This window comes from Danio rerio, chromosome 17 (assembly GCF_052040795.2).
Source record: "Danio rerio strain M-AB ecotype USA chromosome 17, GRCz13ab, whole genome shotgun sequence".
Taxonomy (NCBI): Eukaryota; Metazoa; Chordata; class Actinopteri; order Cypriniformes; family Danionidae; genus Danio; species Danio rerio.
In genome coordinates this window covers 46,240,911-46,256,907 of record NC_141037.1, presented here as the reverse complement: position 1 = coordinate 46,256,907, position 15,997 = coordinate 46,240,911, and the positions used below count along the sequence as shown (strand labels likewise).

At 35.0% G+C, this 15,997-nt stretch overlaps 1 long non-coding RNA gene across 1 annotated transcript; it reads right to left on the bottom strand.

Moving 5' to 3' along the window:
• Positions 1-7,259: 7,259 nt before the first annotated feature.
• LOC148679564 (uncharacterized) lies at positions 7,260-15,155 on the bottom strand. The gene is made up of 3 exons (XR_015945098.1): positions 14,321-15,155; positions 11,286-12,276; positions 7,260-8,125 (listed from the first exon to the last, which is right to left on the bottom strand). It is a non-coding gene; the product is annotated as an uncharacterized LOC148679564 (long non-coding RNA).
• Between the last annotated feature and the right edge of the window lie 842 nt (positions 15,156-15,997).

Here is a 15,997-nt window from a genome sequence, read left to right as displayed (position 1 = left end):
TTGCATTACTGCTTATTTTGACCTCTGCTGGCTGAGAAAAGCTCATTTTCAACGTTCAATTCAGAATGTGATAAAACCAGATCCAGCCACTAAAATGCATCATTCTTTTTGTTTTAGACAACATTTCATGCACTGTTAAACATGTTAAAGCAAGTTGCAAGTGAAAATCTATGTCTCTGACTGAGTTTGCATTACTGCTTATTTTGACTTCTGCTGGCTGAGAACAGCTCATTTTCAACGTTCAATTCAGAAAGTGATAAAACCAGATCCAGCCACTAAAATGCATCATTCTTTTTGATTTAGACAACATTTCATGCACTGTTAAACATGTTAAAGCAAGTTGCAAGTGAAAATCTGTCTCTGACTGAGTTTGCATTACTGCTTATTTTGACCTCTGCTGGCTGAGAAAAGCTCATTTTCAACGTTCAATTCAGAATGTGATAAAACCAGATCCAGCCACTAAAATGCATCATTCTTTTTGTTTTAGACAACAATTCATGCACTGTTAAACATGTCAAAGCAAGTTGCAAGTGAAAATCTATGTCTCTGACTGAGTTTGCATTACTGCTTATTTTGACCTCTGCTGGCTGAGAACAGCTCATTTTCAACGTTGATTTCAGAAAGTGATAAAACCAGATCCAGCCACTAAAATGCATCATTCTTTTTGATTTAGACAACATTTCATGCACTGTTAAACATGTTAAAGCAAGTTGCAAGTGAAAATCTATGTCTCTGACTGAGTTTGCATTACTGCTTATTTTGACCTCTGCTGGCTGAGAACAGCTCATTTTCAACGTTCAATTCAGAATGTGATAAAACCAGATCCAGCCACTAAAATGCATCATTCTTTTTGTTTTAACCAACATTTCATGCACTGTTAAACATGTTAAAGCAAGTTGCAAGTGAAAATCTATGTCTATGACTGAGTTTGAATTACTGCTTATTTTGACCTCTGCTGGCTCTGAAAAGCTCATTTTCAACGTTTAATTCAGAATGTGATAAAACCAGATCCAGCCACTAAAATGCATCATTCTTTTTGTTTTAGACAACATTTCATGCACTGTTAAACATGTTAAAGCAAGTTGCAAGTGAAAATCTATGTCTCTGACTGAGTTTGCATTACTGCTTATTTTGACCTCTGCTGGCTCTGAAAAGCTCATTTTCAACGTTCAATTCAGAATGTGATAAAACCAGATCCAGCCAGTAAAATGCATCATTCTTTTTGTTTTAGACAACATTTCATGCACTGTTAAATATGTTTAGGAAAGTTGCAAGTGAAAATCTATGTCTCTGACTGAGTTTGCATTACTGCTTATTTTGACCTCTGCTGGCTGAGTAAAGCTCATTTTCAACGTCCAATACAGAATGTGATAAAACCAGATCCAGCTACTAAAATGCATCATTCTTTTTGTTTTAGACAACATTTCATGCACTGTTAAACATGTTAAAGCAAGTTGCAAGTGAAAATCTATGTCTCTGACTGAGTTTGCATTACTGCTTATTTTGACCTCTGCTGGCTGAGTAAAGCTCATTTTCAACATTCAATTCAGAATGTGATAAAACCAGATCCAGCCACTAAAATGCATCATTCTTTTTGTTTTAGACAACATTTCATGCACTGTTAAACATGTTAAAGCAAGTTGCAAGTGAAAATCTATGTCTATGACTGAGTTTGCATTACTGCTTATTTTGACCTCTGCTGGCTCTGAAAAGCTCTTTTTCAACGTTCAAATCAGAATGTGATAAAACCAGATCCAGCCAGTAAAATGCATCATTCTTTTTGTTTTAGACAACATTTCATGCACTGTTAAACATGTTAAAGCAAGTTGCAAGTGAAAATCTATGTCTCTGAATGAGTTTGCATTACTGCTTATTTTGACCTCTGCTGGCTGAGTAAAGCTCATTTTCAACGTTCAATACAGAATGTGATAAAACCAGATCCAACCACTAAAATGCATCATTCTTTTTGTTTTAGACAACATTTCATGCACTGTTAAACATGTTAAAGCAAGCTGCAAGTGAAAATCTATGTCTCTGACTGAGTTTGCATTACTGCTTATTTTGACCTCTGCTGGCTCTGAAAAGCTCATTTTCAACGTTCAATTCAGAATGTGATAAAACCAGATCCAGCCACTAAAATGCATCATTATTTTTGTTTTAGACAACAATTCATGCACTGTTAAACATGTTAAAGCAAGTTGCAAGTGAAAATCTATGTCTCTGACTGAGATTGCATTACTGCTTATTTTGACCTCTGCTGGCTGAGAACAGCTCATTTTCAACGTTGAATTCAGAAAGTGATAAAACCAGATCCAGCCACTAAAATGCATCATTCTTTTTGATTTAGACAACATTTCATGCACTGTTAAACATGTTAAAGCAAGTTGCAAGTGAAAATCTATGTCTATGACTGAGTTTGAATTACTGCTTATTTTGACCTCTGCTGGCTCTGAAAAGCTCATTTTCAACGTTCAATTCAGAATGTGATAAAACCAGATCCAGCCACTAAAAAGCATTTTCTTTTTGTTTTAGACAACATTTCATGCACTGTTAAATATGTTTAGGAAAGTTGCAAGTGAAAATCTATGTTTCTGACTGAGTTTGCATTACTGCTTATTTTGACCTCTGCTGGCTGAGTAAAGCTCATTTTCAACGTCCAATACAGAATGTGATAAAACCAGATCCAGCTACTAAAATGCATCATTCTTTTTGTTTTAGACAACATTTCATGCACTGTTAAACATGTTAAAGCAAGTTGCAAGTGAAAATCTATGTCTCTGACTGAGTTTGCATTACTGCTTATTTTGACCTCTGCTGGCTGAGTAAAGCTCATTTTCAACATTCAATTCAGAATGTGATAAAACCAGATCCAGCCACTAAAATGCATCATTCTTTTTGTTTTAGACAACATTTCATGCACTGTTAAACATGTTAAAGCAAGTTGCAAGTGAAAATCTATGTCTATGACTGAGTTTGCATTACTGCTTATTTTGACCTCTGCTGGCTCTGAAAAGCTCTTTTTCAACGTTCAATTCAGAATGTGATAAAACCAGATCCAGCCAGTAAAATGCATCATTCTTTTTGTTTTAGACAACATTTCATGCACTGTTAAACATGTTAAAGCAAGTTGCAAGTGAAAATCTATGTCTCTGAATGAGTTTGCATTACTGCTTATTTTGACCTCTGCTGGCTGAGTAAAGCTCATTTTCAACGTCCAATACAGAATGTGATAAAACCAGATCCAACCACTAAAATGCATCATTCTTTTTGTTTTAGACAACATTTCATGCACTGTTAAACATGTTAAAGCAAGTTGCAAGTGAAAATCTATGTCTCTGACTGAGTTTGCATTACTGCTTATTTTGACCTCTGCTGGCTCTGAAAAGCTCATTTTCAACGTTCAATTCAGAATGTGATAAAACCAGATCCAGCCACTAAAATGCATCATTATTTTTGTTTTAGACAACAATTCATGCACTGTTAAACATGTTAAAGCAAGTTGCAAGTGAAAATCTATGTCTCTGACTGAGATTGCATTACTGCTTATTTTGACCTCTGCTGGCTGAGAACAGCTCATTTTCAACGTTGAATTCAGAAAGTGATAAAACCAGATCCAGCCACTAAAATGCATCATTCTTTTTGATTTAGACAACATTTCATGCACTGTTAAACATGTTAAAGCAAGTTGCAAGTGAAAATCTATGTCTCTGACTGAGTTTGCATTACTGCTTATTTTGACCTCTGCTGGCTGAGAACAGCTCATTTTCAACGTTCAATTCAGAATGTGATAAAACCAGATCCAGCCACTAAAATGCATCATTATTTTTGTTTTAGACAACATTTCATGCACCGTTAAACATGTTAAGGCAAGTTGCAAGTGAAAATCTATGTCTCTGACTGAGTTTGCATTACTGCTTATTTTGACCTCTCCTGGCTGAGTAAAGCTCATTTTCAACGTTCAATTCAGAATGTGATAAAACCAGATCCAGCCACTAAAATGCATCATTCTTTTTGTTTTAGACAACATTTCATGCACTGTTAAACATGTTAAAGCAAGTTGCAAGTGAAAATCTATGTCTATGACTGAGTTTGCATTACTGCTTGTTTTGACCTCTGCTGGCTCTGAAAAGCTCATTTTCAACGTTCAATTCAGAATGTGATAAAACCAGATCCAGCCACTAAAATGCATCATTCTTTTTGTTTTAGACAACATTTCATGCACTGTTAAACATGTTAAAGCAAGTTGCAAGTGAAAATCTATGTCTCTGACTGAGTTTGCATTACTGCTTATTTTGACCTCTGCTGGCTCCGAAAAGCTCATTTTCAACGTTCAATTCAGAATGTGATAAAACCAGATCCAGCCACTAAAATGCATCATTCTTTTTGTTTTAGACAACAATTCATGCACTATTAAACATGTTAAAGCAAGTTGCAAGTGAAAATCTATGTCTCTGACTGAGTTTGCATTACTGCTTATTTTGACCTCTGCTGGCTGAGAACAGCTCATTTTCAACGTTGAATTCAGAAAGTGATAAAACCAGATCCAGCCACTAAAATGCATCATTCTTTTTAATTTAGACAACATTTCATGCACTGTTAAACATGTTAAAGCAAGTTGCAAGTTAAAATCTATGTCTCTGACTGAGTTTGCATTACTGCTTATTTTGACCTCTGCTGGCTGAGAACAGCTCATTTTCAACGTTCAATTCAGAATGTGATAAAACCAGATCCAGCCACTAAAATGCATCATTCTTTTTGTTTTAGACAACATTTCATGCACTGTTAAACATGTTAAAGCAAGTTGCAAGTGAAAATCTATGTCTATGACTGAGTTTGCATTACTGCTTATTTTGACCTCTGCTGGCTCTGAAAAGCTCATTTTCAACGTTCAATTCAGAATGTGATAAAACCAGATCCAGCCACTAAAAAGCATTTTCTTTTTGTTTTAGACAACATTTCATGCACTGTTAAATATGTTTAGGAAAGTTGCAAGTGAAAATCTATGTCTCTGACTGAGTTTGCATTACTGCTTATTTTGACCTCTGCTGGCTGAGTAAAGCTCATTTTCAACGTTCAATTCAGAATGTGATAAAACCAGATCCAGCCACTAAAATGCATCATTCTTTTTGTTTTAGACAACATTTCATGCACTGTTAAACATGTTAAAGCAAGTTGCAAGTGAAAATCTATGTCTCTGACTGAGTTTGCATTACTGCTTATTTTGACCTCTGCTGGCTGAGTAAAGCTCATTTTCAACATTCAATTCAGAATGTGATAAAACCAGATCCAGCCACTAAAATGCATCATTCTTTTTGTTTTAGACAACATTTCATGCACTGTTAAACATGTTAAAGCAAGTTGCAAGTGAAAATCTATGTCTATGACTGAGTTTGCATTACTGCTTATTTTGACCTCTGCTGGCTCTGAAAAGCTCTTTTTCAACGTTCAATTCAGAATGTGATAAAACCAGATCCAGCCAGTAAAATGCATCATTCTTTTTGTTTTAGACAACAATTCATGCACTGTTAAACATGTTAAAGCAAGTTGCAAGTGAAAATCTATGTCTCTGAATGAGTTTGCATTACTGCTTATTTTGACCTCTGCTGGCTGAGTAAAGCTCATTTTCAACGTCCAATACAGAATGTGATAAAACCAGATCCAACCACTAAAATGCATCATTCTTTTTGTTTTAGACAACATTTCATGCACTGTTAAACATGTTAAAGCAAGTTGCAAGTGAAAATCTATGTCTCTGACTGAGTTTGCATTACTGCTTATTTTGACCTCTGCTGGCTCTGAAAAGCTCATTTTCAACGTTCAATTCAGAATGTGATAAAACCAGATCCAGCCACTAAAATGCATCATTATTTTTGTTTTAGACAACAATTCATGCACTGTTAAACATGTTAAAGCAAGTTGCAAGTGAAAATCTATGTCTCTGACTGAGATTGCATTACTGCTTATTTTGACCTCTGCTGGCTCTGAAAAGCTCATTTTCAACGTTCAATTCAGAATGTGATAAAACCAGATCCAGCCACTAAAATGCATCATTCTTTTTGTTTTAGACAACATTTCATGCACTGTTAAACATGTTAAAGCAAGTTGCAAGTGAAAATCTATGTCTCTGACTGAGTTTGCATTACTGCTTATTTTGACCTCTGCTGGCTCCGAAAAGCTCATTTTCAACGTTCAATTCAGAATGTGATAAAACCAGATCCAGCCACTAAAATGCATCATTCTTTTTGTTTTAGACAACAATTCATGCACTATTAAACATGTTAAAGCAAGTTGCAAGTGAAAATCTATGTCTCTGACTGAGTTTGCATTACTGCTTATTTTGACCTCTGCTGGCTGAGAACAGCTCATTTTCAACGTTGAATTCAGAAAGTGATAAAACCAGATCCAGCCACTAAAATGCATCATTCTTTTTAATTTAGACAACATTTCATGCACTGTTAAACATGTTAAAGCAAGTTGCAAGTTAAAATCTATGTCTCTGACTGAGTTTGCATTACTGCTTATTTTGACCTCTGCTGGCTGAGAACAGCTCATTTTCAACGTTCAATTCAGAATGTGATAAAACCAGATCCAGCCACTAAAATGCATCATTCTTTTTGTTTTAGACAACATTTCATGCACTGTTAAACATGTTAAAGCAAGTTGCAAGTGAAAATCTATGTCTCTGACTGAGTTTGCATTACTGCTTATTTTGACCTCTGCTGGCTGAGTAAAGCTCATTTTCAACGTTCAATTCAGAATGTGATAAAACCAGATCCAGCCACTAAAATGCATCATTATTTTTGTTTTAGACAACATTTCATGCACTGTTAAACATGTTAAAGCAAGTTGCAAGTGAAAATCTATGTCTATGACTGAGTTTGCATTACTGCTTATTTTGACCTCTGCTGGCTGAGTAAAGCTCATTTTCAACGTTCAATTCAGAATGTGATAAAACCAGATCCAGCCACTAAAATGCATCATTATTTTTGTTTTAGACAACATTTCATGCACTGTTAAACATGTTAAAGCAAGTTGCAAGTGAAAATCTATGTCTCTGACTGAGTTTGCATTACTGCTTATTTTGACTTCTGCTGGCTGATAAAAGCTCATTTTCAACGTTCAGTTCAGAATGTGATAAAACCAGATCCAGCCACTAAAATGCATCTTTCTTTTTGTTTTAGACAACAATTCATGCACTGTTAAACATGTTAAAGCAAGTTGCAAGTGAAAATCTATGTCTCTGACTGAGTTTTTATTACTGCTTATTTTGACCTCTGCTGGCTGAGTAAAGCTCATTTTCAACGTCCAATACAGAATGTGATAAAACCAGATCCAGCTACTAAAATGCATCATTCTTTTTATTTTGGACAACATTTCATGCACTGTTAAACATGTTAAAGCAAGTTGCAAGTGAAAATCTATGTCTATGACTGAGTTTGCATTACTGCTTATTTTGACCTCTGCTGGCTCTGAAAAGCTCATTTTCAACGTTCAATTCAGAATGTGATAAAACCAGATCAAGCCACTAAAAAGCATTTTCTTTTTGTTTTAGACAACATTTCATGCACTGTTAAATATGTTTAGGAAAGTTGCAAGTGAAAATCTATGTCTCTGACTGAGTTTGCATTACTGCTTATTTTGACCTCTGCTGGCTCTGAAAAGCTCATTTTCAACGTTCAATTCAGAATGTGATAAAACCAGATCCAGCCACTAAAATGCATCATTCTTTTTATTTTGGACAACATTTCATGCACTGTTAAACATGTTAAAGCAAGTTGCAAGTGAAAATCTATGTCTATGACTGAGTTTGCATTACTGCTTATTTTGACCTCTGCTGGCTCTGAAAAGCTCATTTTCAACGTTCAATTCAGAATGTGATAAAACCAGATCCAGCCACTAAAATGCATCATTCTTTTTCTTTTAGACAACAATTCATGCACTGTTAAACATGTTAAAGCAAGTTGCAAGTGAAAATCTATGTCTCTGACTGAGTTTGCATTACTTCTTATTTTGACTTCTGCTGGCTGATAAAGGCTCATTTTCAACGTTCAGTTCAGAATGTGATAAAACCAGATCCAGCCACTAAAATGCATCATTCTTTTTGTTTTAGACAACATTTCATGCACTGTTAAACATGTTAAAGCAAGTTGCAAGTGAAAATCTATGTCTATGACTGAGTTTGCATTACTGCTTATTTTGACCTCTGCTGGCTCTAAAAAGCTCATTTTCAACGTTCAATTCAGAATGTGATAAAAACCAGATCCAGCCACTAAAAAGCATTTTCTTTTTGTTTTAGACAACATTTCATGCACTGTGAAATATGTTTAGGAAAGTTGCAAGTGAAAATCTATGTCTCTGACTAAGTTTGCATTACTGCTTATTTTGACCTCTGCTGGCTCTGAAAAGCTCATTTTCAACGTTCAATTCAGAATGTGATAAAACCAGATCCAGCCACTAAAATGCATCATTATTTTTGTTTTAGACAACAATTCATGCACTGTTAAACATGTTAAAGCAAGTTGCAAGTGAAAATCTATGTCTCTGACTGAGTTTGCATTACTGCTTATTTTGACCTCTGCTGGCTGAGAACAGCTCTTTTTTAACGTTCAATTCAGAAAGTGATAAAACCAGATCCAGCCACTAAAATGCATCATTCTTTTTGTTTTAGACAACATTTCATGCACTGTTAAACATGTTAAAGCAAGTTGCAAGTGAAAATCTATGTCTCTGACTGAGTTTGCATTACTGCTTATTTTGACTTCTGCTGGCTGATAAAAGCTCATTTTCAACGTTCAGTTCAGAATGTGATAAAACCAGATCCAGCCACTAAAATGCATCATTCTTTTTGTTTTAGACAACAATTCATGCACTGTTAAACATGTTAAAGCAAGTTGCAAGTGAAAATCTATGTCTCTGACTGAGTTTTTATTACTGCTTATTTTGACCTCTGCTGGCTCTGAAAAGCTCATTTTCAACGTTCAATTCAGAATGTGATAAAACCAGATCCAGCCACTAAAATGCATCATTCTTTTTGTTTTAGACAACATTTCATGCACTGTTAAACATGTTAAAGCAAGTTGCAAGTGAAAATCTATGTCTATGACTGAGTTTGCATTACTGCTTATTTTGACCTCTGCTGGCTCTGAAAAGCTCATTTTCAACTTTCAATTCAGAATGTGATAAAACCAGATCCAGCCACTAAAAAGCATTTTCTTTTTGTTTTAGACAACATTTCATGCACTGTTAAATATGTTTAGGAAAGTTGCTAGTGAAAATCTATGTCTCTGACTGAGTTTGCATTACTGCTTATTTTGACCTCTGCTGGCTCTGAAAAGCTCATTTTCAACGTCCAATACAGAATGTGATAAAACCAGATCCAGCTACTAAAATGCATCATTCTTTTAATTTTGGACAACATTTCATGCACTGTTAAACATGTTAAAGCAAGTTGCAAGTGAAAATCTATGTCTCTGACTGAGTTTCATTACTGCTTATTTTGACCTCTGCTGGCTGAGTAAAGCTCATTTTCAACGTTCAATTCAGAATGTGATAAAACCAGATCCAGCCACTAAAATGCATCATTCTTTTTGTTTTAGACAACAATTAATGCACTGTTAAACATGTTAAAGCAAGTTGCAAGTGAAAATCTATGTCTCTGGCTGAGTTTGCATTACTGCTTATTTTGACCTCTGCTGGCTGCGTAAAGCTCATTTTCAACATTCAATTCAGAATGTGATAAAACCAGATCCAGCCACTAAAATGCATCATTCTTTTTGTTTTAGACAACATTTCATGCACTGTTAAACATGTTAAAGCAAGTTGCAAGTGAAAATCTATGTCTATGACTGAGTTTGCATTACTGCTTATTTTGACCTCTGCTGGCTCTGAAAAGCTCATTTTCAACGTTCAATTCAGAATGTGATAAAACCAGATCCAGCCACTAAAATGCATCATTCTTTATCTTTTAGACAACAATTCATGCACTGTTAAACATGTTAAAGCAAGTTGCAAGTGAAAATCTATGTCTCTGACTGAGTTTGCATTACTGCTTATTTTGACCTCTGCTGGCTGAGTAAAGCTCATTTTCAACGTCCAATACAGAATGTGATAAAACCAGATCCAGCTACTAAAATGCATCATTCTTTTTGTTTTAGACAACATTTCATGCACTGTTAAACATGTTAAAGCAAGTTGCAAGTGAAAATCTATGTCTCTGACTGAGTTTGCATTACTGCTTATTTTGACCTCTGCTGGCTGAGAACAGCTCATTTTCAACGTTCAATTCAGAATGTGATAAAACCAGATCCAGCCACTAAAATGCATCATTATTTTTGTTTTAGACAACATTTCATGCACTGTTAAACATGTTAAAGCAAGTTGCAAGTGAAAATCTATGTCTCTGACTGAGTTTGCATTACTGCTTATTTTGACTTCTGCTGGCTGATAAAAGCTCATTTTCAACGTTCAGTTCAGAATGTGATAAAACCAGATCCAGCCACTAAAATGCATCTTTCTTTTTGTTTTAGACAACAATTCATGCACTGTTAAACATGTTAAAGCAAGTTGCAAGTGAAAATCTATGTCTCTGACTGAGTTTTTATTACTGCTTATTTTGACCTCTGCTGGCTGAGTAAAGCTCATTTTCAACGTCCAATACAGAATGTGATAAAACCAGATCCAGCTACTAAAATGCATCATTCTTTTTTTTTTGGACAACATTTCATGCACTGTTAAACATGTTAAAGCAAGTTGCAAGTGAAAATCTATGTCTATGACTGAGTTTGCATTACTGCTTATTTTGACCTCTGCTGGCTCTGAAAAGCTCATTTTCAACGTTCAATTCAGAATGTGATAAAACCAGATCAAGCCACTAAAAAGCATTTTCTTTTTGTTTTAGACAACATTTCATGCACTGTTAAATATGTTTAGGAAAGTTGCAAGTGAAAATCTATGTCTCTGACTGAGTTTGCATTACTGCTTATTTTGACCTCTGCTGGCTCTGAAAAGCTCATTTTCAACGTTCAATTCAGAATGTGATAAAACCAGATCCAGCCACTAAAATGCATCATTCTTTTTATTTTGGACAACATTTCATGCACTGTTAAACATGTTAAAGCAAGTTGCAAGTGAAAATCTATGTCTATGACTGAGTTTGCATTACTGCTTATTTTGACCTCTGCTGGCTCTGAAAAGCTCATTTTCAACGTTCAATTCAGAATGTGATAAAACCAGATCCAGCCACTAAAATGCATCATTCTTTTTCTTTTAGACAACAATTCATGCACTGTTAAACATGTTAAAGCAAGTTGCAAGTGAAAATCTATGTCTCTGACTGAGTTTGCATTACTTCTTATTTTGACTTCTGCTGGCTGATAAAGGCTCATTTTCAACGTTCAGTTCAGAATGTGATAAAACCAGATCCAGCCACTAAAATGCATCATTCTTTTTGTTTTAGACAACATTTCATGCACTGTTAAACATGTTAAAGCAAGTTGCAAGTGAAAATCTATGTCTATGACTGAGTTTGCATTACTGCTTATTTTGACCTCTGCTGGCTCTAAAAAGCTCATTTTCAACGTTCAATTCAGAATGTGATAAAAACCAGATCCAGCCACTAAAAAGCATTTTCTTTTTGTTTTAGACAACATTTCATGCACTGTTAAATATGTTTAGGAAAGTTGCAAGTGAAAATCTATGTCTCTGACTAAGTTTGCATTACTGCTTATTTTGACCTCTGCTGGCTCTGAAAAGCTCATTTTCAACGTTCAATTCAGAATGTGATAAAACCAGATCCAGCCACTAAAATGCATCATTATTTTTGTTTTAGACAACAATTCATGCACTGTTAAACATGTTAAAGCAAGTTGCAAGTGAAAATCTATGTCTCTGACTGAGTTTGCATTACTGCTTATTTTGACCTCTGCTGGCTGAGAACAGCTCTTTTTTAACGTTCAATTCAGAAAGTGATAAAACCAGATCCAGCCACTAAAATGCATCATTCTTTTTGTTTTAGACAACATTTCATGCACTGTTAAACATGTTAAAGCAAGTTGCAAGTGAAAATCTATGTCTCTGACTGAGTTTGCATTACTGCTTATTTTGACTTCTGCTGGCTGATAAAAGCTCATTTTCAACGTTCAGTTCAGAATGTGATAAAACCAGATCCAGCCACTAAAATGCATCATTCTTTTTGTTTTAGACAACAATTCATGCACTGTTAAACATGTTAAAGCAAGTTGCAAGTGAAAATCTATGTCTCTGACTGAGTTTTTATTACTGCTTATTTTGACCTCCGCTGGCTCTGAAAAGCTCATTTTCAACGTTCAATTCAGAATGTGATAAAACCAGATCCAGCCACTAAAATGCATCATTCTTTTTGTTTTAGACAACATTTCATGCACTGTTAAACATGTTAAAGCAAGTTGCAAGTGAAAATCTATGTCTATGACTGAGTTTGCATTACTGCTTATTTTGACCTCTGCTGGCTCTGAAAAGCTCATTTTCAACGTTCAATTCAGAATGTGATAAAACCAGATCCAGCCACTAAAAAGCATTTTCTTTTTGTTTTAGACAACATTTCATGCACTGTTAAATATGTTTAGGAAAGTTGCAAGTGAAAATCTATGTCTCTGACTGAGTTTGCATTACTGCTTATTTTGACCTCTGCTGGCTCTGAAAAGCTCATTTTCAACGTCCAATACAGAATGTGATAAAACCAGATCCAGCTACTAAAATGCATCATTCTTTTAATTTTGGACAACATTTCATGCACTGTTAAACATGTTAAAGCAAGTTGCAAGTGAAAATCTATGTCTATGACTGAGTTTCATTACTGCTTATTTTGACCTCTGCTGGCTGAGTAAAGCTCATTTTCAACGTTCAATTCAGAATGTGATAAAACCAGATCCAGCCACTAAAATGCATCATTCTTTTTGTTTTAGACAACAATTCATGCACTGTTAAACATGTTAAAGCAAGTTGCAAGTGAAAATCTATGTCTCTGACTGAGTTTGCATTACTGCTTATTTTGACCTCTGCTGGCTGAGAACAGCTCATTTTCAACGTTGAATTCAGAAAGTGATAAAACCAGATCCAGCCACTAAAATGCATCTTTCTTTTTGTTTTAGACAACAATTCATGCACTGTTAAACATGTTAAAGCAAGTTGCAAGTGAAAATCTATGTCTCTGACTGAGTTTTTATTACTGCTTATTTTGACCTCTGCTGGCTGAGTAAAGCTCATTTTCAACGTCCAATACAGAATGTGATAAAACCAGATCCAGCTACTAAAATGCATCATTCTTTTTATTTTGGACAACATTTCATGCACTGTTAAACATGTTAAAGCAAGTTGCAAGTGAAAATCTATGTCTATGACTGAGTTTGCATTACTGCTTATTTTGACCTCTGCTGGCTCTGAAAAGCTCATTTTCAACGTTCAATTCAGAATGTGATAAAACCAGATCAAGCCACTAAAAAGCATTTTCTTTTTGTTTTAGACAACATTTCATGCACTGTTAAATATGTTTAGGAAAGTTGCAAGTGAAAATCTATGTCTCTGACTGAGTTTGCATTACTGCTTATTTTGACCTCTGCTGGCTCTGAAAAGCTCATTTTCAACGTTCAATTCAGAATGTGATAAAACCAGATCCAGCCACTAAAATGCATCATTCTTTTTATTTTGGACAACATTTCATGCACTGTTAAACATGTTAAAGCAAGTTGCAAGTGAAAATCTATGTCTATGACTGAGTTTGCATTACTGCTTATTTTGACCTCTGCTGGCTCTGAAAAGCTCATTTTCAACGTTCAATTCAGAATGTGATAAAACCAGATCCAGCCACTAAAATGCATCATTCTTTTTCTTTTAGACAACAATTCATGCACTGTTAAACATGTTAAAGCAAGTTGCAAGTGAAAATCTATGTCTCTGACTGAGTTTGCATTACTTCTTATTTTGACTTCTGCTGGCTGATAAAGGCTCATTTTCAACGTTCAGTTCAGAATGTGATAAAACCAGATCCAGCCACTAAAATGCATCATTCTTTTTGTTTTAGACAACATTTCATGCACTGTTAAACATGTTAAAGCAAGTTGCAAGTGAAAATCTATGTCTATGACTGAGTTTGCATTACTGCTTATTTTGACCTCTGCTGGCTCTAAAAAGCTCATTTTCAACGTTCAATTCAGAATGTGATAAAAACCAGATCCAGCCACTAAAAAGCATTTTCTTTTTGTTTTAGACAACATTTCATGCACTGTTAAATATGTTTAGGAAAGTTGCAAGTGAAAATCTATGTCTCTGACTAAGTTTGCATTACTGCTTATTTTGACCTCTGCTGGCTCTGAAAAGCTCATTTTCAACGTTCAATTCAGAATGTGATAAAACCAGATCCAGCCACTAAAATGCATCATTCTTTTTGTTTTAGACAACAATTCATGCACTGTTAAACATGTTAAAGCAAGTTGCAAGTGAAAATCTATGTCTCTGACTGAGTTTGCATTACTGCTTATTTTGACCTCTGCTGGCTGAGAACAGCTCTTTTTTAACGTTCAATTCAGAAAGTGATAAAACCAGATCCAGCCACTAAAATGCATCATTCTTTTTGTTTTAGACAACATTTCATGCACTGTTAAACATGTTAAAGCAAGTTGCAAGTGAAAATCTATGTCTCTGACTGAGTTTGCATTACTGCTTATTTTGACTTCTGCTGGCTGATAAAAGCTCATTTTCAACGTTCAGTTCAGAATGTGATAAAACCAGATCCAGCCACTAAAATGCATCATTCTTTTTGTTTTAGACAACAATTCATGCACTGTTAAACATGTTAAAGCAAGTTGCAAGTGAAAATCTATGTCTCTGACTGAGTTTTTATTACTGCTTATTTTGACCTCCGCTGGCTCTGAAAAGCTCATTTTCAACGTTCAATTCAGAATGTGATAAAACCAGATCCAGCCACTAAAATGCATCATTCTTTTTGTTTTAGACAACATTTCATGCACTGTTAAACATGTTAAAGCAAGTTGCAAGTGAAAATCTATGTCTATGACTGAGTTTGCATTACTGCTTATTTTGACCTCTGCTGGCTCTGAAAAGCTCATTTTCAACGTTCAATTCAGAATGTGATAAAACCAGATCCAGCCACTAAAAAGCATTTTCTTTTTGTTTTAGACAACATTTCATGCACTGTTAAATATGTTTAGGAAAGTTGCAAGTGAAAATCTATGTCTCTGACTGAGTTTGCATTACTGCTTATTTTGACCTCTGCTGGCTCTGAAAAGCTCATTTTCAACGTCCAATACAGAATGTGATAAAACCAGATCCAGCTACTAAAATGCATCATTCTTTTAATTTTGGACAACATTTCATGCACTGTTAAACATGTTAAAGCAAGTTGCAAGTGAAAATCTATGTCTATGACTGAGTTTCATTACTGCTTATTTTGACCTCTGCTGGCTGAGTAAAGCTCATTTTCAACGTTCAATTCAGAATGTGATAAAACCAGATCCAGCCACTAAAATGCATCATTCTTTTTGTTTTAGACAACAATTCATGCACTGTTAAACATGTTAAAGCAAGTTGCAAGTGAAAATCTATGTCTCTGACTGAGTTTGCATTACTGCTTATTTTGACCTCTGCTGGCTGCGTAAAGCTCATTTTCAACATTCAATTCAGAATGTGATAAAACCAGATCCAGCCACTAAAATGCATCATTCTTTTTGTTTTAGACAACATTTCATGCACTGTTAAACATGTTAAAGCAAGTTGCAAGTGAAAATCTATGTCTATGACTGAGTTTGCATTACTGCTTATTTTGACCTCTGCTGGCTCTGAAAAGCTCTTTTTCAACGTTCAATTCAGAATGTGATAAAACCAGATCCAGCCAGTAAAATGCATCATTCTTTTTGTTTTAGACAACAATTCATGCACTGTTAAACATGTTAAAGCAAGTTGCAAGTGAAAATCTATGTCTCTGAATGAGTTTGCATTACTGCTT